The sequence below is a fragment of the Athene cunicularia genome (genome assembly GCF_003259725.1).
Source record: "Athene cunicularia isolate RWA chromosome 2 unlocalized genomic scaffold, athCun1 chr2_part1, whole genome shotgun sequence".
NCBI lineage: Eukaryota > Metazoa > Chordata > Aves > Strigiformes > Strigidae > Athene > Athene cunicularia.
This window is the reverse complement of record NW_020799095.1, coordinates 126,036,206-126,061,954: the sequence shown is the minus strand read 5'-3', so window position 1 is coordinate 126,061,954 and position 25,749 is coordinate 126,036,206.

Below are 25,749 nucleotides of genomic sequence, written 5' to 3'. Positions count from 1 at the left end.
TAATTTATGATGTAATTAATATTTTCTTATAACTGGTTTCCTTTACCAATACAATGATGATTTTTTCTGCCACAGAAAATGCTAAACAATGAAAAATGCTATACTGGAAATGAAACCTCCCTGTATTTGGTAGGATGATGTGTTTAATTCATGAAAAAAACAAGCAGATATGCTTCACAGTAAAGCTTTGTATTGAGATGTGGTAGCTACCTATCGCCTGAAAACATGGAAGGCCTCGAAGTATATCAGGGTCTTTGAACCAAAAAGAAATTGAATCCCTTTACTTTTTCCAGGCAAGTTTAAGAGAGAAAGTCTGCTGTCCTGCAAACTCATGAATGTGCACTTATAGTCTGTAAACCTCTGTTTATCATATTTCTTATAAAATGCTTTGAGGCTTTGCACATTTTAAAGCTAGAAGTCTTGCTAAAGACCTCTCCATTCAGTACTCACACGAATAGTGACAGTTTCAGACAGAAATAGATCTTGAAATGATCAGGATGCCTCCCTACAGTTCTGAGTCAGGTTCCCCAGCTCTAGGCAAGAGGGTCACTTCAGCCCCATTTCTTCACCTATAGGCTGGTTATTGGCTTTGCTGGCTGCTTAAACCCTTTTTGAGACTTAACTTTTTCCTCATACAGAATAGAGCACTTAAGTAATGGGAGACAGATAAAAATAAAGACAATGACACCTAAGGCCACTAACCACACTTAATGCTTTCTTTTGCTAGTACAGAAAGTGTACAAATTTACACAAAATAATGTGCAATCTGTATTTCTCTAAGTTTCTTCCCCACTTTAGGACACTTGTCTCCAGCTAAAACCTCTGGAATGTTGTCCACAATTAAAATTTCTCTTACATGATAGTCTTTTTGCTTATGTTTTTATCAGCTTCCTTTGGCTAGTCCTGCAGTCAGAAACCCTTCCTCTTCCACCCTCTATTGTTGTGGTCTTCCTGGAAGTCTCTGCTACTCTTCAGTCCCTGTAGTAACACCGAGTTCCAGTATGCAACCACTAGAGAAATTCTGCTCTAAATTCTAGTCCTGTGAAAGGAACCAAACTGTAACCTTCTCTTTGTGTACCTAGATCATACAGAAAAACCTTCAGTGACACTTTCTTCCCAAGACAGACTTGCAAGTGGTAAGTTCTGGTCCTTGTCCTGAGCATAAGATGTGTAACTGTAGGATGCTTTTGTTTCTGTCTGTATAGACAGCTTTTTCAGGCACTGAAATATGATCATCTATGATCAATTGTTAAGCACAGTGTCTCATACAGTATTGGCACAGGGAAGCTTCTTTTTACTAAAAAATCCTGGAAATAGTTTGGGAGTTTGCTAATACAGATGTTGCTTCATGGGCATAACAGCCCCAAAATTCATAAATCGTACAGATTCCTTAAATGCTCATTAGGGAGTATATTTATTTTACATTTCCACAGGCTCAGTATGTTTTTCCAGGGGGAATGTTAGACCATCACTGTAGTTTTTTCAGGAAAATAAGAGCTAAAACCCAGAGATAATTACCTCAGGATTTATTTCTGTGTCACCGCTTCTATACGATTGTAGGCACAGTTTGGTGTGTGTGGGAGAAAAGCAGAACTAATGTGCCTGAACGTCTATTCATGTTCTATATCAGGTCTCAGATTTTGGTTTTATTACTTTAAAAAAAATTCAGATTGTTGTTATAATCTTTGATCCCTGAATTGTTTCCACTGGAGGATGTCCATATTGCTCTGTGGTCCTACTGTCAACTGTGAATTCAAGACCTGCCCATACACAGTCAAAAATACAGTTTAGGACTCATCCTGTACGTGAAGGTATGTCCCATCTGCTTAGGTTTTGTTTAAATAAGATTCCTACAGATTTTTACAGACCTAAATGCTATTATATTATTGTCATATTAGTATCTTCTATTATATATGGAATTTCTGGATATTTTAAGAAAATATTTGTCTGTTCTTATGCAGAAGTATATTAGGACAGGTGGTTTTTTTCCCCCTGTCCAGTGTTATAGCACCTTCAGTAGATCAGAGTAACTTTAGTACTTTGGCGTAAACATAATTTAATTTTGAATTTTTGGTTGGTATATTTTAACTATACCATGTGTCATGACACATAACCCCTGTCAAATCAGGGGCACAGCTGCCAAATTGCTCCCTACAAAACTGATCTGTGGAATAATATCATGTAAATAAAATCTGGAAATTCTGTTGAAAAAGTCACTTTAGTAAATTGTTTTTAAATTGCTCTTTTTGTGGGTTATGTTGAAGTAACAAGTTCTTTACTTTTCTCAAGCATATAATAGAGCAGTCCACTCTCATATCTGTATTTACACATTTTGCTGTTATATAAACACCTTCAGGAACACCAGATATTGATGGACATTGTTTAGAACATAGATGAGAGAATAGCTTGTTATAAATAATTTATCTAAAACCTTTTCTTATGGCATATCCATGAGCAGATTGCAGTTCTTTCAAATATATTCAATATTCAGAATTAAAATATCTTCTTTAAAAAAGTTGTTTTATGGAATTAATATGAATCGCTTTTATGGAGAATTTATGTGTTGGATGCCTTGATCAGCAAAAGCATATGGTATTGTTTTTATTTCCTGATTGGATAAACATCTAAGCAGCTCTACTTCAATCCTCACAAACGCAAACATAAATTTCAAGTTGTTTTCATAGATGTGACCTTGCATTCTCTGTTTGAAAACATTTTGGCCAGAAAAATTAGTTTGTAGTAGCTTTACTAAAGAGAAAAAAAAGTAAAAGATGTGACTGACAGAAATCCATAAAAAAGGCCAGTTGAATAATCGCAGAATATATTTTGTGTTATCTTCCTTGATCTGATTTATAACCATTAAATCATTATTAGTTTCTTCCTTTTTTCTTTTCCGTCATTTATGAAATAAGGTCTGCAAAATGCCATTTTTATTATGAGTCTTCCATCTCCTCTGTTTATTGAAAGATCTAAACCTGTTTTTTTCTCTGCTAAATAATTACATGTCCTTTTCGTGACATTTAAAAATCAATAAAGCATAATGTTTGAAGGTAAAGCCAAAGCATGCATTTTTCATGGACAGATTAATCTATAATATGATTGTTCTGAATATGACTATTTTACAGGCACATACAACTAACTGAAAGGGAATCTGTACAACCTCCTTTATGCATCCATTCCTCAGTGTGCTTCTCAAGAACAAAAATATGCATGGCCTATGCCTTGTTCACATTCTGAAAAGAATTACCTTATTACGTGGTGTTTCTGCTCACCTTGTTATTCAGACTAGAGACCTGTGAGAATACTTTATGGCCCTTGTACAGCCCAACTTTCTTTAACCAAAATGAGACTGTTGGTTTTGACACATCCATATAGCCAGGCGATCTCCCAGTTATGTGAACTTGTAGCCTGAAACAGTAATGTACAGCTGGGGAATATATATATCAATACATATGTAATAACATTATTATAATTATTAATACTATTACCAGTGGTAATAACAGTAACAATAATATTACACTAACATCTCTAGAATCATCAGATTTCATCTTTAAATTAATCACAAAAGTATATACTAGGAAACAGTCACTGCCTCTGACAAGAAGTTAGATGGAGGTTGAAGGAGACTATAAAACTATGAAGGTGTTCTTGTAATATCAGTGGGAATTGTGCTATTGAGGTATTACATCTCCTAAGACCCCTCCCCTTCCTTCTCCTTGCAGATTTCCAAAAGGAGACGTTTGATAATAGATGGGAAAGAAAAGGAAAGCAGAATGACATGTCAAAGATCAGAAAATAATTGTCAGAGGTGTTAGTAGGGTATCATACTTTCCATTTCTAGTTCTGTGTATGACCTACTGGATCATAATACACTTGTAAATCTTTCCACATAAATCTCTGAGGCAGCAGGAGACAGCTATCCAGAAGGAATTCTATTTTTTTTTTTGACAGTTTTTGACAGAAAGCCAATCCCACTTCAGCCTCTCATGAATAAATACATAGATGTAATCCTTTAAATTTAAATAACATTTTTCCGTCTAAAGGTCTCCAAATGCTTATCAAACACTAGACGCTTACATTGCACAATAGTCTTAGTGACCCTTAAAAAGCATCACTTGGCTGAAGAAATTTCTCAAGGCTCTTCCAGCTTCCACTAAACTCAAAGCTGGGAGATCGAATTCAAAGGTTCCTAGACCTTTTACTAGAACTAGCCAGACCATCTGCCAGCCTCTAGCACATGAAATATTTTGTACTTTCTAATGGGTGAGGTGCTGATAAAAAAGCACATTTTAATGTAATGTTAAAGTTTTATAAGGAAAGCAGAAGCTTGAAAACAGGTTACAGTAGCCACTTGTCTGGTATATTTTTATCACTCTGTCTTCCTGTTGACATGAGAGATGCAATGTAGTGTCTGTGTTTACCCTGATTCTCTGAATTTCTGACTCCCTGTCTGTTTCCTTGGCTTATATGTTACTGTCTGATAATCAACGATAGACTAGGCTTAGTCACCTCTGAGTATAACACACTTTTGGGTTTTGCAACAGGTGAAAGCAGTATGTTGATAATGTATCTATGGAAAATCCCAGACATTTCTCAACCAACTATGGTTTTTGTTCCAATTGATGAATAAAAAAAAAAAAAAAAAAAAAAAAAAAAAAGTTTCTGTCATGTAAAATATCTCCTACAGAGAAATATTGGACAAAATGTATGACTGGGCTTTACAGTTTTCTCTTGTGATATATATTTTATACATTGCCTGCATCAAAGGAAGCATAAAGGTATATTAAGTTTTTATCTTTATTTTGTTTACAGTCTTGTATTCTTCAGTTCGATCAACATTTAGTTTTTGATTTCAAAAGAACAATATTCATTCACATGGATAACTAAGACTTTTTGTATTTCCATTTACAGTAATGGGAATTTTTAATTTCTGATCTTGTAAGTATTCAAATGTCAGGAGGGCAATAAATTATCAGTGTTTAAATCCAGTAGAGATACTGTATCACATACCTTAGAATCTCTTTTCATTAGTGTTCAGTGGTGTCCATGACTTGCTTATCTATTTGAAAAGTATTTGTGTAATTTAAATATATTTAAAATAATTTTAAAAGAATCTTAATTTTCCAGCTAGCTTTTACAATAACAATAAAGCCTAAAGCTGGTAGAGACACTGAAAAAACAGGGTAGCAATAAATGTTCTTATGGAATGAAATTCATAATAAAAACGTCATAGTTTATATTTACTTGTTCAACTAGATTAATCCAAGAATGGGAGATCTCCATCAAGCTTCCTTTCCAATTGCTTAGTTGCATTTCACACTTCTCTGAGACAAGGCTACTGGAACATTCTGAGGCTGAATTTTTAAGAAATTAAAAGAAAAATGTGTTTCATTAAGTGGAGATAGAACAGAAGCAGGAATTAGAAATTAAAATGAGAAATTAAAAACTGAAGATGGGACATTTTATCTTTGATTTCTTTATGTTTGCCACAGGAATGTCATAAGTATGGCCAGAGACCTTACCCCTAAATAATCCGTTTAGCTGTGTGAAGTTCTTTCCAGATTCAAGCCCAATAAATTCTGCATTTTAGTTATTCCCCAGAGGAGTAGTTAGGAGGAAGTGTAAGTACAGTTTTCTTAGCGTCTTAATCCAGTTTCCCTCCTAACTCACACATGGGTTCCTGCAGGAATTACAGTTTTCCAATTCATCTTTTAGAGTTTCTTCCACAGGCAATGGTACAGCACACGTCTGTCTGTCTATTTCTATGGCATAAATTAATAGAACACTGGAGGACTTCCCCTCCAATCTGGTATCTTGAATGCTTGCCTTAAAGAACAAGCATGTTTTTCATGGTAGAATATAATAGTCTACAGATAACGGACTTTTATTATTAGCCTCTTGCGCTATATATGCTTAATGCTACCACCCCACCTGAAAACTCCAGAAATCAGGAAATTAGAAAAGCACAATTTCTTGGCCCTAGTGCTCTATTCTTTCAGGCATATAAATGATCACTTTTATTTCCATCAATAAAAAGGTAATGCCTTCCATGCAAGAGGAAAATTATTTTTTTTTTTTTTTTTTTTTTTTTTTTTTTTTGTAAAATAGACAGATACCATGAACAATCCCACAGCTTTAAATATCATGAACTACTCCAGGGACAGTGAAGTTTTGTGTCAGGTCTGGTGCTGTAGAGATTTTTGGCCCCCTACACATACTTTCATACAGGCAGCCCATGTTTTCCATCCCTTTTTCCCATTTGGTTAAGATTTAGCCTTTCATTTCTCAATTTTAACAGCAGCTGATCATGTAAAAATAAAGAAAGAAAATCTATGAACTGTCTGGCTTGAAAAATGTCCCCAGTAGATGTTACTTAAGGGAGGAATTAAAAAGAACAACAACGAAACTTAATGTAGACAATTCCTGCTGAGCTAAGAATTTTGTGCGTATTCACATACTCTCAGCTATGTTGAGGATGGGCCAAAGACTATCTCAATGTACCACCACCACTGTTTAATCCTTTCTACATGGTTAAGTGAATGGCTCCTCTCTTAATTTTGAAACTCTTCCCAATGTAATTATTTTAACAAAAATGACGATTCAGCCTTTGGAATTTCTTCAGCAAATCCTTTTCTGATATTATTTATTATTGCACTTACTGCAGCATATAATCTCAGTGACAAGTGTATCCTGATAATGTAATTAGATACTACTAAGCAATTGTGTTTATGTGACTGCTTTTTGAAGATCTCTTGCAAGTAAAATGCAAGTCTCGGAAGACTCTTTTAGTAATAAGATGATGCTATTCCTTCATATATTTCTATTTCCACTTGAAATTAATTTCCTTGGATTTCAGCAACTGAGCTACAATTTTTAATACCAGATGTGAGTCTTGGTCTAAAACTGATAAAATTCACACAAAATAGTTCAGCTCTAACCAAAACTGAAGTGTGGGGAAAATCTGTTTTCCCTATGTTTAGAAATCATCTAATGACTATTTTTCACAATATCAGCAGCACACCAAGCACTGGAACAAGAACCAACATTTTACTGGAGATATGAAGCATATCTTTTTGCCTTCCCAGCAAAAATAAACCTGCAGGGATATGAGCCCTCCTAAAATTCATGAGTCAAACATTATCAGACAATTATTTTGAGACTGACTTAATAGCTATGTATGTGGTATGCAAACTTCTATCTGCAACTGGGTAAGTACTTTTACCTAAGCCTCTATATAAAGGAATCGTTATGAGGGCCATCTCCATGTACATGAGTTTCTATTCCCTTAGGCTGAAGAGAGCACTGAACCTAGGAATAACCTAATAGTTTTCCATCTTGGGCTCATGACCCAAACACTCAGAATATCCCTCAATGATGCTGAATTTAGGAGATGTGGCAAATGTAGTGGCAAGTCAGTGGCAACACTTGAACCTGTATTTGGGAGTCTCAATCATTCACCATGGTAACCACAGAATCAGCCCTTCATGCTCTCTAAGCCCTGGACACCTTTTTCTTGTGAACTTGGCTTAATTTTTTCTAAAAAAAAAAAAAAAAAAAAAAAAAAAAAATTGACACAGTTCCCCATAGTATTCTCATAGAAAAACTGGCTGCCCATGGCCTGGATGAGTGAACAGTCTGCTGGATCAATCACTGGATGGATGGATGGATGGATGGATGGATGGATGGATGGATGGATGGATGGATGATCCCAGAGAGTGGTGGTCAGTGGAGTTAAATTCAGCTGGAGGCCAGTCACAAGTGGTGTTCCTCAGGGCTCAGTGTTGGGACCATTTCTGTTCAACGTCGTTATTGATGATCTTGATAAGGGCATAGAGTGTATTATTAGTAAATTCGCAGATGACACCAAGTTAAGCAGGAGTGTCGATCTGCATGAAGATAGGGATGCACTACAGAGAGACTTGGATAGATTGGATCGGTGGGCCAACATCAACAGGATGAGCTTCAAAAGGCCAAGTGCCAGGTCCTGCACTTGGGCCACAACAACCCCCTGCCTCGGTACAGGCTTGGGGAGGTGTGGCTGGAGAGCTGTGTGGAAGACAAGGATCTGGTGTTTCGAATTGACAAGCAGCTGAACATGAGCCAGCAGTGTGCCCAGGTGGCCAAGAAACCTAACGGAATCCTGGCTTGTGTCAGTAATAGTGTGACCAGCAGAAGTAGGGAGGTGATGGTCCCCCTGTACTCTGCACTGGTGAGGCCACACCTGGAGTATTGTGTCCAGTTTTGGGCACCTCAATACAATAAAAGTGTGTCTGAATTACTCCAATGTAAGTGGATCTGAAAACACATTATTACTTTACTTACCTGCCTAAGTCATATGCTTTACTCTTTTCAGCTATCTACTTCTTGTCTTCCCTTGAACATGGAAAGTGTTTCCTGTAATATTCCAACTTTAAGTTCAGTGCTAAAATGCTTAAGGACATTAACAAACCTTTTCTGGGTCCAATTAGATGCTTGAGATAAAACATTAAACAGGAGATTAATTGAAATATATATTCTCTGCTTTATCCTTTGACATAACTGCCTCGTGTTTAACAACTGACATTGGTGATTATGTGAGCTGGTAATTCAGATCTTAATGGAGCTCCCTGCCAAGACACCCACAGCAGGAGCTGGCACAAGGCCTGTGCTGTGGATGGATCAGAAATGGCATGTATACGGAATCATGTAATTCTTGTGGTGGGAGTGACAGTGTTAGCCAGAGGTATGGAGAAGAAAGCACTACTTTGCTCTGACTGACCCTTCTGTGGCAAAACTTATACCTGGCATAAATGTATGCGCTATACCACTGAAGCCAATTAAATTGTTCCTGCTTATGCCCTGGCTATAATTTGGCCTTTACTTTCAATCTCATTAATAGAGTAACACAGTTGAGAGCTGGTCATTTCTAACCAGATATATATTTTGTTACTGTCTTGCTAATGTAGATTTTGAATTTCTGCCAAAATGCCTATACTGAATTTAATTGAATAAATATTGCAATGAATTTGAGTTTGAATCATAAATTAATTCTGAAGGAGCATCTTCCAGTACCAGCTTTCTTTGCCGGTGATCTTTTCTCACAGGTGATAGGGAGCCACTCATTCTTGAATCCTTACTGATAGGTATGTCTTCTCCCTGGTTGGCTTCTATTTCTTTTCTCAGTTCAAGAAAATGTGTTGTCTCTACTGGCATATTTATTGTTGCTCTTGCAGATATATGAACTATACCAAACCTAACCTGACCACAGATGGTATAAAACTCACTTTAATCAATCTCTTGCTGTGTTCCTGGAATCAGAACTGGCCTGGCCCCAACTTCATAAGCCTGTTATGTCAATGCCCAGACTTTACAAAACATCGGTTGCATGGTGCACTAATCTGTTTATTTTTGTCCAGTGAGCTATAGATTGTTTTCGCAATGCAGTTTTCAGATAAGAAAATGTTTGTTTGCTGTTCACTGATACTTTGCTATTTCAAGGGCCACTAATCTGTCCAGCCTGAGTGATTCCAGGGAGTTTATGCTCCTCATTTCCTAGCAGGTAGGCAGATGATACAGAAAGCTTAGATCTTTAAAAACCTTTTTCAAGTTTATTTTGTGGAAATTCTTTGCTTAGAGATAAATATTAAAGCAGCGGGGACTGGCCTGATAACAAACTGGGTAAAAGTAGCTGGAGAGATATAAGCTGGCTCCCTTTGGAGCAAGGGACATGCAGGGGCAGCACCTGCCATCGTCTGACACCCAGCAGCAGGTGAGCAACAGGCCTGACTGTTAGTCAGACTGTTAGTCAGAGAGTACTGTGAGTATGAGCCAGAAGAGCAGCTCTCTTGGAGGTCCCTTCTGACCTGCTTATAGAGGCACGGTTGGTAACAAAAATATGCAACTTGAAATTCCACCAATGTTTCACAACACTGGGCTGTTGCTCACCATTTAGTTTTGAGCCCTCCAACTATTTTCTGTCTCTTGACAATGGCAGCAACCATGGGATAATAAGTGGGTTTAAAACGTAACAAACCAAGCTTTCTCTGGGCAAGAGATGGAAAATTTCTGCTCATTCCATTTTAATACTGAGCTAGATTTGAACCCAGGCTTTAAAAGTAGTTACAGCGAGATCATTATTTCCAGGACAAAAATGAGGATGTAGCACTAGGATGTGTGATGTGGGAGATGGAGAACACCTTTCAGTGCAGTGATTTAATTTTTTTAGAGCAGTTGGTTGATGCTTCCCAAGGTCTGGAAATTAAAGTAAATCATGGAGAAAATAGGGTAGTGAGTAGAGATGAAAACACAAAATCAAATGGAAGCCTTAAATGAATGCACCACATTCTTCTGGAAGTTACCCTGTGTCTGTACAACTTACTACACAGATGATATGCCTTTCTGTAGCCATGTCCTTGGACAGACAGAAATTTCTATTTACATAATATGATACACTAAAAGAGAAAATTTCACGCAGCTTATAAAAAAGCATTCAAAACATACAAGAATGTAGAATCAGGTAAAAATAATCAATAGAAATAGTTCCATGCCTGATTTCTAAAAAAACCTATCAATATATGTTAACTGATTGCATGGCGAGGTATATTCAATTCTTAAAATTACTACAGAATCTGAGAATTTTGTATGCATTTTATTAGGTTCTTATTGAGGTCTAATCCCAAGTAGTTTCTCATTTTGAAGATCCAATCATGTCGGAATAACGTAATTTTTAAGGTCTGAAAGAAAGGTGTCTGAATATAAAAAAAAATTAGCTATATAAAAAAGTCGTTTGTACACAGGTCCTACTGAACATGATGATGACACAAAAAGATGGAAAATACAGCTCTTTTGGAACAACATCCTCTTCGTCACAATTCTCATAAAGTCAGTTCAACACAGTTTTGTTGAATGGAACTTCTTAGCCATAATCTTCCAAGTTGCTAAGTGCTCATAACAGTACTAAAATGCCACTCTTGAAATAATGGCTTTAATATTTTCTTTTTAATTTTCCCATCTGCATGATATGGCTGATAATAGAATTCAACAACTTTAGTAAGGTACTTAAGTCATCCTTGGATGCAAAACAGCTTGAAATGCAGACATACGCATTGCACAGTAGACCCTAAAAAGTTATTTCAGGGCTGTGTAAGTTGTAGTGTAGTTGAGGAGGGACAATGCCACCTAATTCATCTGTTCCCAATATTAGGAGTAGTTCTGAACTTCATATGAGAGCAGCCTTTAAATGTCTGTGCATTTTCTGGAGTACTGCATCTACCTCTGGAGTCCTCAGCACAGGGAAGACATGGAGCTGGTTCACAGGAGGGCCACAAAAATCATCAGAGGCATGCAACACCTCTCCTGTGAGGAAAGGCTGAGAGAGCTGGGGTTGTTCAGCTTGGAGAAGAGAAGGCTCTGGGGAAACTGTATTGTGGTCTCTCAGTAATTAGAGGGGACTGATAGGAAAGATGGGGACAACTTTTTAGCAGGGCCTATTGTGATAGGACAAGGGGTATGGTTTCAAACTGAAAGTGGGTAGATTTAGATTGGATTTTAGGAAGAAATTTTTACAGTGAAGGTGGTGGAACACTGGAACAGGTTTCCCAGAGAGATGGTAGATGCCTCATCCCTGGAAACATTCAAGGTCAGGCTGGATGGGGCTTCTAAGGAACCTGATCTAGTTGAAGATGTCCCTGCTCATTGCAGGGGGGTTGGACTAGGTGACTTTCAAAAGTCCCTTCCAACCCAAACCGTTCTATGATTCTTTGATTCCCTAAAACATTATAGTTTTCTCATACTCTCTTGACTGTACTTAAAATTTTGCCCTAAACCATCCTTAACTACTTTTTTCCCCAAGAAAATTTGCATTAGTGTGCAGAAATCTACAACGGGCAAAACACCGTCCAATGTATGCTACATGAAAGTCACAAAATGGCTTAATCTGATGTGCATAGAAAATGTGATTCTGGTACAACATAAGGTAAATTTTCACAAGATGGTGGGGTTATTGTTAACAGCAATAACTGCATCTCTACATCACAGAGACCTATAGATCTCTCTTATGAGAGATATCTCTTATAAGAGAGATCTATAGGTCTCATATAGATCTCTTATAGATCATCTATAGAATATTCAAAACCTTATGATTTTTATGATTAATTATATCAAGTTATAAAATCACAGAAATGTTAGCTAGACAGACAGGTCATTTAATCCAACCTGCTGCTTTAACATAGGAAATCATCAAGTTTAATTAGGTCAGTAATGTCTTTGCCTAGCTGAGCCTTGACAAGTTCCAGAGATGGAAATTCGATAATCTGTTCCAGCACTGCATTACTCCTTACTGAATCTTTGACTTAATCTCTAAACTCAGTATTCCAAGCCTCGGTCTGTTGTAAGCCAGTCAGCCTGCTTGGTCACTGGGAACATAATGGAAGAAGTCCTTTTGGTACAGATTCCTGGGCATACAAAGGAGAAGAAGGTAAGTAGAAAGTCAGCATAGATTTACCAAAGATAAATCATGCCTGACCAACTTGTTTGCCTTCTATGACAAAATAGCAAGGTCTGTTGGATGAGATGAGAGCAATGAATATAATTTACCTTGGTCTTAGTAAAGCTTTTGATACTGTCTTCCACAATATTCTTGAATCCAAATTAGGACATTACAGTCTGGATAGGTAAAATATGTTTGGGGGGTAGTGGACTCAGAGGGTAGTGGTTAATGGGTTGTGCTGTATCTGGAGGCTGTTAAAATGTGTAGAACTGCAGGGGTCTATTCTTTGACCTGTCCTGTTTAACACCATTATCTTGAAAATATGACTGAGTACAGTCTCCTCTCTTTTGCAGACCTCACTAAAATGGAGGGAACAGCTGACACGACTGAGAGCAGCCCAGCCATACAAGGTGTCCTGGACAGGATGAAGGAATAGGCCAACAGAAATCCTATGAAATTCCACAAGGACAAATGCTAAGTCCTGCATCTTGGAAAGAAGGATGCCAGAAAACAATACAGAATCACAGAATCATGGAATAAAATAGGTTGGAAAGGACCTTGAAGATCATCTAGCCCAACCGTCAACCCAGCACTGACAGTTCCCAACTATATCCCTCAGGGTTATGTTGACCCAACTCTTAAACACCTCCAGGGATGGGGACTCCACCACCTCCCTGGGCAGCCCATTCCAAACCCTAACAACCCATTCTGTAAAGAAATAATTCCTAATATCTAGTCTAAACCTTCCCTGGCACAACTTGAGGCCATTCCCTCTTGTCCTATTGCTTATTACTTGGTTAAAGAGACTCATCCCCAGCTCTCTGCAACCTCCTTTTTCAGGGAGCTGTAGAGGGCGATGAGGTCTCCCCTCAGCCTCCTCTTCTCCAGACTAAACCCCCCCAGTTCCCTCAGCCGCTCCCCGTACGACCTGTGCTCCAGACCCTGCACCAGCTTTGTTGCCCTTCTCTGGACACGCTCGAGTCATTCAATGTCCTTTTTGTAGTGAGGGGCCCAAAACTGAACACAGGAATCGAGGGGCGGCCTCACCAGTGCTGAGTACAGGGGTCAGATCCCTTCCCTGTCCCTGCTGGCCACGCTATTGCTGTCACAAGCCAGGATGCCATTGGCCTTCTTGGCCCCCTGGGCACACTGCTGGCTCCTGTTCAGCCGGCTGTCAATCAGCACCCCCAGGTCCCTCTCTGACTGGCAGCTCTCCAGCCACTCCTCCCCAAGCCTGTAGCGCTGCTGGGGGTTGTTGTGGCCCAAGGGCAGCCCCCGGCATTTGGCCTGATTGAAACTCCTCCAGTTGGCCTCAACCCATCGCTCCTGCCTGTCCAGGTCTCTCTGCAGAGTGGGAGAGGCTGGAAAGAGCCTGGCTGTGAAGCAGCTCTATTGAAAAGAACCTAGGAGTCTTCACAGACAGCAGGCTGAGTATGACCCAGCTGTGTCCTGGCAGCAAAGAGAGTCAACTGCATCCTGGGTGAAATGAACAGGAGCATAGCAAACAGATCAGGGAAAGTTCCACTCTATTCAGCACTCACAAGACCACACCTGGAATACTGCATCCAGTTTTGGGCCACCCACTATAAAAGATTCCAAACAAAGTGAATTAAATTCAGAAGAGAGAAACCATGGCTGGGGCTGGAGCACTTACCCTATCAGGGAAGGCTGAGGGAACTGGACTTGTTCACCCTGGAGAAGGGAACACTTCAGAAAACCTAACAGCATCCTACCAGTACCAGTGGGGAGATCAATAAGATGGTGTCAGGCTCTTCAGAGTGTTGCATAGTGGGTTCATGAGGTACAGCATGCACAAGTTGAAGCAAGAGAGGTTCAGACTAGGTATAAGGATAAACTTTTATACAGTGTGGGCATTCAAATGATGGAACAGGTTGGCCAGGGTGCTTGTGCCATTTCTATCCTTGAAGGTTTTTAAGACTAGACTGCATGAAACCATGAGCAACATGGTCTGACCTCACAGCTGACTATGTATTGAGTAGGAGCTTGGACTAGAGACCTCTTGAGTTCCCTTCCATCTTGAATTATCCTATTGACACTTGAAACATTTGCTGAGAAGACTTTGGCTTCATCATGTTTGTAACTACCCTTGAAGTATTTCGCTGTCCCTTAGTCTTCACTCAAACAGTCCAAAGAAGCTCCCTTAAACCCTTCATACAGGCTGTGTGCCCTGAGCATCTTGGTAGATATCCTTCAGGGTTTTCAAGAGTACCAGTTTTCTTTAGAAACAGATACCATTAGAGACAGTAAGCTGTATTTGTTTCCCATTGAACTTGTGTCAAATCTATGTAATTGTCTTTCACATGTTCACCTTTCTCACAGACACTCTAGCCCTTCCCACAGTAATGCTCAAGAATAAATTTTCATATATAAGTAAGCAATCAAAAACAGTGAGATGACTCAAATGCCTTGGATGTACAGATGTGCAAATTTTTCCTCGGCCCAAGCATAAAAATGAAACAATTTTTAATGCACTGTGAATACAAAGTGTCCAGAGATCCAACATGTGAAAACCTCTGGAATTCTATCTCTGTTCAAATTGATAATTGATAGCAACTTTTCACTGTCTTCAGCACATTTCATCCACTGTTTCCAAAATAGTCATTCTCAGAGATGACCCCTAAATTACAAGCCTATATTTTGTGAATAATAAATTGCTCTTGATCTTGCCCACTTTTGGTTTTCCAGTCTGATAAGCATTATTCCACATCAGTGTACTAATCTTTCATGTTTTTCTGATCACAGAAGAAGAAAACATATAGTCTGCCTTGACTGGAAAATAGTATACAAAACATGTTCATCACCTTTCCCAGTAAGACTATGCTAGTGAACCACAAGAGCTCTCAGTGCCTCTGTATTTCCTACGTTATTCGTTTCCTCTGGAGCAGTGTTGTATTTCAGCCATTGACATTAACACCTAGCAGGAAACATATCAGGGTTTATTGATGTCAGATGTGACACATGGATGTGACATGTATTACAAAGTAATTTCTCTTTTAGGAGAGCACTGAAATAATTTTTTGGTGCATGTAGAAAAAGTTGTAACTTCAAAAAGACTCCTTTCATTTTCAAGGAATAGGCAGAGTAATATCTTAGTGCTGTCATAAAAATGAGTTTGTGCTCTAACTTTAGTGACCCAATAACTTGCAACACCAATATCATTCATCACACTGTCAGAAAGAAAGAACCAAGGAGGAGGAAAATAAAACATCATATTACACTCTAGAGCCAGTCTTTGCAGTTGCCAAGGGAGCAGGGTACCCAGCTGATTGGTGTCTAAATATCAGATCATTAAAAATAGTTCAGTTAACAACTGTCATTTTAGAAAGATTATTTTTTATTCTGATTTTTTTGTGGATGGTATTGTTTTGGTTTCTCTCCACCTACTTTAATAAGGACTCTTTGGGCTCTGGGTGAATTCTGAGAATATTACTTCTCATTTTTGATTAATATCTTAAAATTATTATCTCTCTATGCTAAATTTTGCTGAGATGTAATTTCTAAGCTGATTTAATATAATGGATCATGTTTTCTTTGTTCCTAAGCCATTAAGAGAAATGCAGCAGATTTAATCTCTTCTTCACTAAAATACATTGATGCAGTGTCACATGGGATGTTCATTAAACTGGAGAAAATGGAAACAAGTAGAAAAACTGTATGATAGGTAAGAATCTGACCAATGAATTATGGAAAAGAACTGAAATGAGATTTATCTTTATAGAAGAAAGTTACTGGTGAAGTTCCTAAAAGGTTAGTCTTAGGTCAGATGTTACTTAAATATTTAATTAGGGACTTGTGATAATGAAATTTACTGATGATATGGAATTGGAAAGACCTTTAAATACAGAATATCATGTGAGGATGACCAAATGATTCTGAGGAATGGCATAAAACATAAATGGGACAAAATAAAAAAATTCAAAACGCAAGACCAGGCATTGCAGGCTAGAACCCAAAGTATTCTTAGGGTATAGCCTGCTCTGTTTACCTTCCATTTTAGTTGTACAAAAGCACACAGACTTCTAAAGGTAAAACTTATATCTCCTGCCTTGTGAATGGAGAGAGGTAGGTGCCTTTGAAGGCCTCACGAGTGAGATCATATCTGCCTAACTTATGTGCTTAACCTTGGACAAAATACATCCATGATCTGAAGATAAATCTTATTGCTTCATTAGATGCTCTAAAATGAAGGTATTATCTAGTTACCTAAGTTAAATGAACTGGATTCAACCCTAGGAACATATGTGTTTGACATGTGACACCTACCAGACTGGAATCTAAAATACAGTATTAAGAGCCTTTGATTTCTCACAGTGTGCATGATGTATTAGGCAATCCAGAAATTACATTGTTGATTTAGGAGTCTTCTTAAACTACCCCATAGCAAATGCAAAAATCAGGAAGGGAAGCATGTCAAAGTTAAGTTCCTTTATATAGCTTAAGCAGTTGACTCAGGATCCAGAATCCTTATTGGATTTCTTTTCCAATTTACAGACTGAAGGAAAAGAAACTAACACTTGGCACTATAAGATTTTAGAAGTAAAGCACTTCCTCCAGTTAATTAGAGATGGGCAGGCTGGACTTAGATATAACATAGGTCCTGAATATTTTTAAAGGGACCTCCAATCCTGAGATTGGTTATTTTACACACACAGATTGCCTATACAAACTTGTGTATGTTAGGAAACTTAAACTTTTTTACATCACTCTCTTATTCCTCTACTCATAGGCATGGGTAGAGGTTTATCAAGTCTGGAAGAGACAGATAAGACTGCACACTGTACTTCTATTTTCCGTATTTTTAAGTTGCAATTGAGACTCAGTCTCACCAACTTGTTATCTTTTACCTGCCCTCGTGTGTATTAAAAGAAAAATGACTGGATTTCTGCAGCAGCAATAGCTACTCAATATAATCTAGTCTAGCTTGTATCTCTTCTGCCACAAACAGCATATTTAATGCTATCTCTAATGTTTTCCAAATGCTGCCAAGTGAGACTTTTCCTGTGTAAGATTCCACACAATTAAGGGTAAAAACATTGAGGAATGTAGTATTTAAGTGAGTAATACTTTATTTACCCCCTTTCACTGATTATTTAAGTTTCATGTGCTTTGCTTGTTTTTTATACTTTTCCTGTATGCTTGAAAGATTTATTGATGGTTGCTAGTGCTGGAACACTAACAAGGTCTGTGTTAGTGCCTTAATTGTTGTTGGGATGGACACAACTTTTACAACGACTCCAGGAAGGACTACCGAGGGTAATTAAGAGTAATAGAATTGGTTTTTTGATTGCTCAAATGAAAAAATGTTAATGATTTTACAAGTAGAGACTGTAAAACATATCATGGAGTGCAAAAGTTTTCAAGATGTTTACAGTTAATAGGGTTTTGTATGCTTTGATACGCCAGGACACATTTGTGCTTCTCTGTATGGTACTGCACTGCATAGCACGCTTTTTCCCAGGTATGTGGAGCTCTTGGATAATAAAACCGCACCTTTTAAGAACCTGGACAATTAATCTGGGATAGTACTACAGGTATATAATCTTTTTTTGAGCTAGCTGAGGAATCTACATAGAAAGGTGAAGAACTCAGTAATTTATAATTTAGATGCTGTCAAAGACTAACTGCGTGCCTAACTCTCTCACTAGGTCTAGTCCTCTGTCTGTGCCTCAGACATGTTCATTACTTATTTTTGTGGCTCAGTATGTGGTTAGTCCAACCTTGAATAGAAAAACACAACCCAGTTGGAATCAATTAATTTAGAATTATTTAATAATTATTTGGTTTTCTCAGTGAGAGCCTTACCGATTGGAAGGAAACAGCAAATTTCTACATGGGCCTCTCTCAAACTATAACTTTAAAATAGAAATAAGGAAAGCAAAGAAGACAAAGCACAAATGGGGCCAAACTCTTCATTGCTGCCATTCTGTAAACAAGAGATGACTTTTGTGAGAGATCTCTGTGTGACATATTAGCCACATTGAGACTGTTTGGAATAAAATTAGGAAGTCACTATGGTTCTACCAGTTTTACATTGAGGCTTTTTCAGTATCAGATACAACTTCAGGCTTTAAATATCCATTGAAATGAACTGTTTCCTCACATAGCAAAGTAGGAAAGGTATTAAAAAACCTGCTGCCAGCTTGAATTAATGACTAATCCAATAACGTTCATGCAATGCTGGTGCAATTAAAATTATTTTTAACATTTTAAAATTTGCATTTAAAAAAACTAATGATTTTTTCCTACCTTCTTTCCAACCCTCTATTTCCCTTGCAGATAAGATATATTCCAACCCTCACTTCTTTTTTTCCACAGGAAATTTTTATATATTACCTTTTAAGGCTCTAAATCAGCACTGTAATGACACAGTGAAATGGCTAGTTTATTCTAATGAAAATACGGTGGTAGAATCAGACTGCAAAGTTGTTAACACTTCCCTCCTCACTTCATGTTATATTATATCTATGAACATATAAGCACATCTATGAATGTGCAGTTTTAAAACCTGCAAAATCTAAGTTTTAACTGCATACATTTAAAATAAAATTTCCAGCTAACATAAAATACAAAAGTGGTTTTCAGAGAGATATTTTTCTTATGCCAAATCAGGGGATACCTCTCTGTTCTCATGTACTTCACATTTTTATTACTAGACAAAAGTTGCACTAGGAGAAAGAAGAATGGAAGTGATGGGTGTCACATAAATGCTCTCACATCACAGCATGAAATCAGCACCAACAGATGTTTAATTTTTCTTTTAGGATGCAAGTATATTCACCCCTATTGTGATGCGATGTTACAGGTATGTTGTTAGGTAAGACCTCTTTTTATACTACTTAAGGTGAGAAGTATCATTATAATTACATCTTTCATATATCAATGAAATAGAAATTTATCACATGCCCTTTAACTCATTTATTAATTAGAGCATATCTTTTAGAAAGACAGTTTTCAATTCAATGTGATAAAAAAACCTGCCACAGTTCTTGTTAAACTGTCTCAGTGGTTAATTAACTTCAGTAATTGTTTTATTCTGAATTATAAAGTAAGCATCAATTTCTGGATTTCATAAATTATCTTTTTAGATTATTTTACTACCTTAAAATTAGGTATTCTATATAAAATCTGGAAATCATCCTAAACCCCTGATCATCTGTTTGTGAACTGATCAAAAAAATATTTATGAAGGCAACTAGGATTAAGATTTAATCTCCAATATCTTTCCATAAATAGCAAAAAAATGAATAGTTCCCTGAATGGATTAATCTTGTGCATGAATATCCAGAAACAGACAGAGCGCTTTTAAAATGTGCACAGTTTTTTTAATAATATAGCAGAGATAGAATTCATGGTCAAGAACACTGCTTACTTTAAAAAACAAAACAAAACATATCTATCATATTTCATGGCTACATATGCCAACAAGGGTGATCTCTTTTACTATAGGTTCTTTGCAGATAAGGAAGTCATATTTGCTCTGAAGCCTAAGTATCATGATCCTCTAAGGCTATATCTTTAAATGTTGTAACATTGTTTAATATTTCACATCCAGCACATCACATACTTCCCAGTAAAATATATATTTGGTCTATTCCTACAATACTTGGCACCACTTTTTTCATCCATACTGCATGTCTGCATGGGATCAATTACGCTTCTCATTTAAGTGAGACAGACAAACTGTGAAATGGGCACTGCGACATGGTAAGCTCTCTTACAGTCTTACTGAGAGGAGGTTAGAGAAGTTGTTGTCCTTTTAAATGGACTCTCACTGTTTCACATTAAATTTTTACCTGCCAGTGTTAATTTCCATTTATAACACTGAAGATTTTCTGACAGTGCTAGTGTGGTGAAGGTAAATTAAGAACCTGTTTTCAGTTCTCTCCATAAAGATTAAGAATAAAAAAATCTCTAAGTAGTGTTAATTAGTGAGTTCTCTGATACTGCAAAGACAAACTGTGCAAAATTTCACATTGATGTAACTCTACTTGACTTACATGGCTAACCAGATCTAACCTAGATTAAAGTTAGAAACCACAACACGTAGTCTATTTAGGACAAAGTGTTCTATCAGTGTATTATAGAATATTCTATATACTTCCTTAAGAATTGATTATACAGGATAAATGCAACATTTGTCACGTAAAAATCAAATCAGACAAAATTTGAGATTGTGGCAATGATAACTTACGCTATATTTAATAAAAGTTTTTCTTCCCTTTGTGTTTTAATTAACTGCTTAAAGAATCTGCACCTAATTAATGTATCATTACACAACTCACATTTAGGAACATCTCATTTAAGCTATTTATTTTGTTTATTTTAAAAAAGTCACAGATTGTTATGCAGTGGAAAAATGAAAGATCTTGACATCAGTTTGAAACTGAGTTGATGTACCGTTGGCTAAATCCAGATATTCTGTTTCGGGATAAAGGTTGATGATTATTTCTGAATCAGGATGGGAACAAATCTTTTCAGAATTCCTAAAAAACATAAATGTTAAAAATATTTTGGTCTTCAAAAGTGTGATTTTGGAAGTATTTGTGGTGTCTAACAGGACTTGTCAGCTCATGTAATCCTTGTCAGAGATGTATTAGGCAAATTATTTTCTCATATGATGTCATGTTCTTGGTCACTCTAGATCACATTCTTCCTGTCGTTTTTATGCTGTCTGTCTGCCAATTCTATGCAGTTGTCCATGGTTTTCTCTCCACCATCCTCGCAGTCTGTGTTTACTTTGCATGCACTGTTTTCCCTGGGAACATGGGCTATTGCCTTCTGCCAGTGTTTGTGTGGTGATCTGACAGTTGGACCCAAGCATGCTCAGCTGTACATCCTCACCTCAGTTCATCGACTTGTTTGCTGTAGAGGGCTGTCCACTTCACTTGGCATTCTCCTAACTGACAGGGTCTGTAATTTCTCTAGTGAGGTCCAGATGACTTCAGGGGATAAAAATGTTTTTCTAGCTCATCAGACTTTGCTTTGTTACCTGGGAAGATGTTTCGCTGGATCCAACACTAGCAGATAAGGATCTTTTTCTGCCTGTTTGCCCTTGACATCAGTTTTTTTGATGTCTTTCCAGGGGATTATGCATGCCTACTGCTATCCATTATGTTTTCAGATTCCCAGATGCCACTGAACCACTTGAATTCTCCTGCAATGTGTTGCTCATTTCCTGAGTCAATGTCAGATAGGTCAGAACTTGAAATCTATTTTCAGTTCCCTCATCACATTTTTTGCCCTCCAGATAAGTCTTTCTCTCAGAAATCTGGAAATTAACCTTCTGTCATCCGTATGACATCCAATTCTGATCTGATATTTTCTAGGTTTAGTTGAGAATTTGGTGAGGCTATATTGCTTCTGTTTTGTTTGCACTCTTCTCATTGTTCAAACATATGCCAAGTAAGCTCACATACCCAGACACTAGTCCACTTGTGTCCAGAGTGAAACACATTTTCCTTAGGTCTGCTCCTAAATCTGCAAGGGCTACCTGCATAGTTCACTCAGCAGCTGGGCATATTTGTTCCTGAAGATCTGTCCATCCATTCAGTAGCCTTCTTAATACTTCCATAGAGTAAGGGTACAGTAGCAAGGTATCTTGCTTTCCAGACCTATCCTCTGGAAACCTTAGTGCCTCCTTGACAACAGTTGTCAGAGGCAAAATATTTTTAATTATAAGAATTTTACTTAAGTTGTATTGGCAGTTACTATAAACTTTTGATTACTGACTCAGCTACTGAGAAAAAAAGGAAAACATACACAATTAAACACTAACACTTCCCTCCCCTTTCCCTAGGCTAACCTGCTCACTGATTTCATTCATTGAGACATTTCCACACTGCATTACTCACCATCCAGGAGTCTGTATGTATATATACTGGGTCCAGTGATTCTCCGGAACATGTTCCAAGGCTATTTTCAAGACCATTACTTCTGCAAACTGACTAGAGCCTCCAGTACCTTTGCAAGTGGTAGCTTCTCCCATGGAGGGATTCCAAGTAGCAGCTCACCACCTCCTGATCCCTGCTGCCATTTTCCAAGATCCATATGTAAACAAACTTCACTGTTTGTTTTCAGCACTTAATTCATTGTATGCTGGGGTGTCAACAGCCCGAGAAATTTGTTTCCTCACATTATTGATTTACTGGCTATGGACTAATAATCTCATTTAGACCCAGACTGGAGCTTGAACCAGTACATGCCTACTTGGTAAAGTCCAGCACACATTTTTGCTGTGTAGCACTGGTTGCTCTTCCACCAGTGGGTTTTGAAACCTGGAACAAAAAATTCAGGACGAGTAGTCTAGAGTATAGCCACAGTGGCTGCTCTGTCCCTAACATTTCAGTGACATGCAGAATGTCGTCATCTATAGCTTGAACCTCTTGCTTCACAGAAATTTAGCTATTTTTGGCTTTTTTGTAACTCCAGTTCCAGAATCCCAACAGCTTGCTGCTTGTCTCTTGAGGGATTCATTGCCACAAGCTCCTGCTCTTGTTGCCACAGACTGCTGTTCTTTCCTGCACACAATCTAACAAAATTTTTACATTTCTGGATCAGTACCAGTGTTACTGCATGGGCTACTTCCTGCTTGAGATGGTCCAAAGCTTGCTGCTGTCCTCTTCCCTCTCAAAATGATCCTTTTTTGGAGATCACTTGATATAAAAGTTTGGTCAATGGGCTGTAACTGAGGATGTGCATACACCAAAATCTGTTTATGATCAAGAAGACATTCTTGCTAATTGCAGATGGGCATCCAAGGCATTTATTTGAGCACTTTGTTCAGCTGTGATATGTCTCTGTCCATATGGCCTTGACAGACCTAAAAAATGTATTCCTGACTGGGCCTTTTTAGTTTGGAACACTTAATAGCAAATCTGGCATTGAAAAAGCAATGATTACCTGTTGACCTTTTATTGGGTATATGTGGCAAGGCTGGAGGAGAGCTGCAGTGGTGGCTTCTGTGAGAAGAGACCAGCAGCTGCTCCATGCCAGCTTCTTCCAGCTGGCTCTGCAATGGACCCACCACAGGACACAGATGAGTGTTGGTGCTGCCTCTGTGAAAATATATTTGAGAAAGGGCAAAACCCACCCACATTGGCTGAAGAGGAAGGAAAAATTAAGAGCAAGAAACAACCCTATGAACACCAAAGTCAGAGAAGAAGGAGCAGGGAGAGGTGCTCCAGGCACTGGAGCAGAGATTTCCTTGCAGCCTGTGGAGGAGACTACAATAGACAAGATGGATATTTACTGAAAGACTGCAGCCCCTGGAGAGAGCGGGTGTTGGAGCAGGGGGAAAATGTGAGAAGGAAGGAGCAGTAGAGAAGAAATGTTACGAACTGACCATAGCTCCCTGTTCCCCATCCCTTCTGAGTTACTCAGGGAGTAGGGAGGAGGTAAAGGAGCCAGGAATGAAAGAGCCTGGGAAACGAATTTGAGCCTGGGAAAATGGGGGTGCATGAGGGATAAGTGTATTTTTAATTTTTGTCTTTGCTTCTCACTACCCATATCCATTTTAACTGGTAATAAATTGAATTTGTTCTCCCCAAGTCAAGAGTGTTTTTCCCATGACAGTAACTGGTCAGTGATTTTCCTGTCTTCATCTTGACCCGTAGGCTTTTTCATCTTATTTTCTCCCCCTGTCCTAGTGAGGAGGCAGAGTGAGTGAGCAGCTGGGTGGGCATCTGACTGCAGTCCAAGGTTAACATACCACATTCTTTACCTAGTACTTCTGGAGTTGTTCTTCCAGTTAACACATCATCACTGTAATGGAAGAATAATCTGGAGATCTGTTGATTTAAGGTTTGATGGATGATGCCAAGGTGGGTGATAGGGTTCTGTTTGCACCCCTGGGTCAGCTGGTTCCAGGTGCACACCATTCCAGGTGAAGGTAAATTGGGGTGTTGCTTCTGATGCCAGGGGGACTGAAAAAATGTATTTGCAATATCAGCTGTAGCATACAAGGTGTATTCTTTGGCTTCTAGCTCATACAGTAGGTGCAACATGTCTGAAAACACAGCAGATAATGGGGGTGTGATTTCCTTCAAAGCTAACACCTACTGCTAACTGCCATTCTCCAGCAGGCTCAGTACATGCCAAACAGGGCTGCTGTAAGGTGAATGAGTCTTTGAGAGCCCTCCTCTGTTTTCCAGGTAATCAATGAATTTTTTTGTATTTTCCCAGTGGTCCCTTTAGTCAGTTTGATACTGATTTTGGCAAATTGAGTTGCTAATGGAACAACAGCTGGGTCTGACTCACAAAATCACATAGAATCATGGACTGGCTGAGATGGCAGGGACCTCTTGGAGGTCATCTGGTCCAATCTCTCCTGCTCAAGCAGGGTCACTTAGAGCTGATTGCCTAGGACACTGCAATGTGTAAGTGTGCTCACTACCCCTCACAGTGGAAAAAGTGCTTTCTTATGTCCAGAGAGAACCTCCTGTTTCAGTTGGGGTTTACTGCCCTTTTCCTGTCACTGGGAGACACTGAGAAGAGCCTGGCTCCATCTTCTTTACTCCCCACATTCAGATATTTGTATACATTGATAAGATCCCCCAAACCTTCTATTCTTCAGGTTGAATAGTTTCAGCACTCTCAGGCTCCCCTCCTGTGAGAGATGCTCCAGTCCCTCAGTAATCTTAGTGGTCCTTTTCTGGAATCTCTCCAGGGTGTCCATATCTCTCTCATATCCATTGCTGGATAGCTCTGTACTCAGGTTTTTAAAACCAATGCCTATTGTGGGCAAAACAGTCTTGACTTGGAGAATATAGTTTAATTTAATTTATTGCCAACTTAAAACAAAAACAAAAAACAACTGACTCAGGTACTAAGGAAAACAAACAAACAAACAAACAAAGGCATAAACAATTAAACACTTAGGAAACATCTTTCCTCCCCTTTTGCCAGGCTCAAATTCAGTCACATACCTTTCTTACTCCCTTCCTAGTGTTGTCTCACTTTATTTAGACAGTGGGATATATCCAGTCTATCCCGATTCTTCTGTTGACAAGATAGACAGTACAATAGGTTGGGGGGAACTGCCTAATAGTTTCTTTCTGCTATTATTTGCTTCTTACTTGTTTTGAATTGCCAGCAGTTTTCCAGGGGTGTCCCTGACTCAACAAGGGTCACCCTCAACCACAGTGCCTTAGGGATGTCCATGTCCTGGTGTGGCTTACCCATGGGCTGCTTGCCTTCAGGATTATACACTGCTTACCACAGAGCACCTTTCCATGTCCCCAGCAGTATCTTCTTCAACTTGTTAC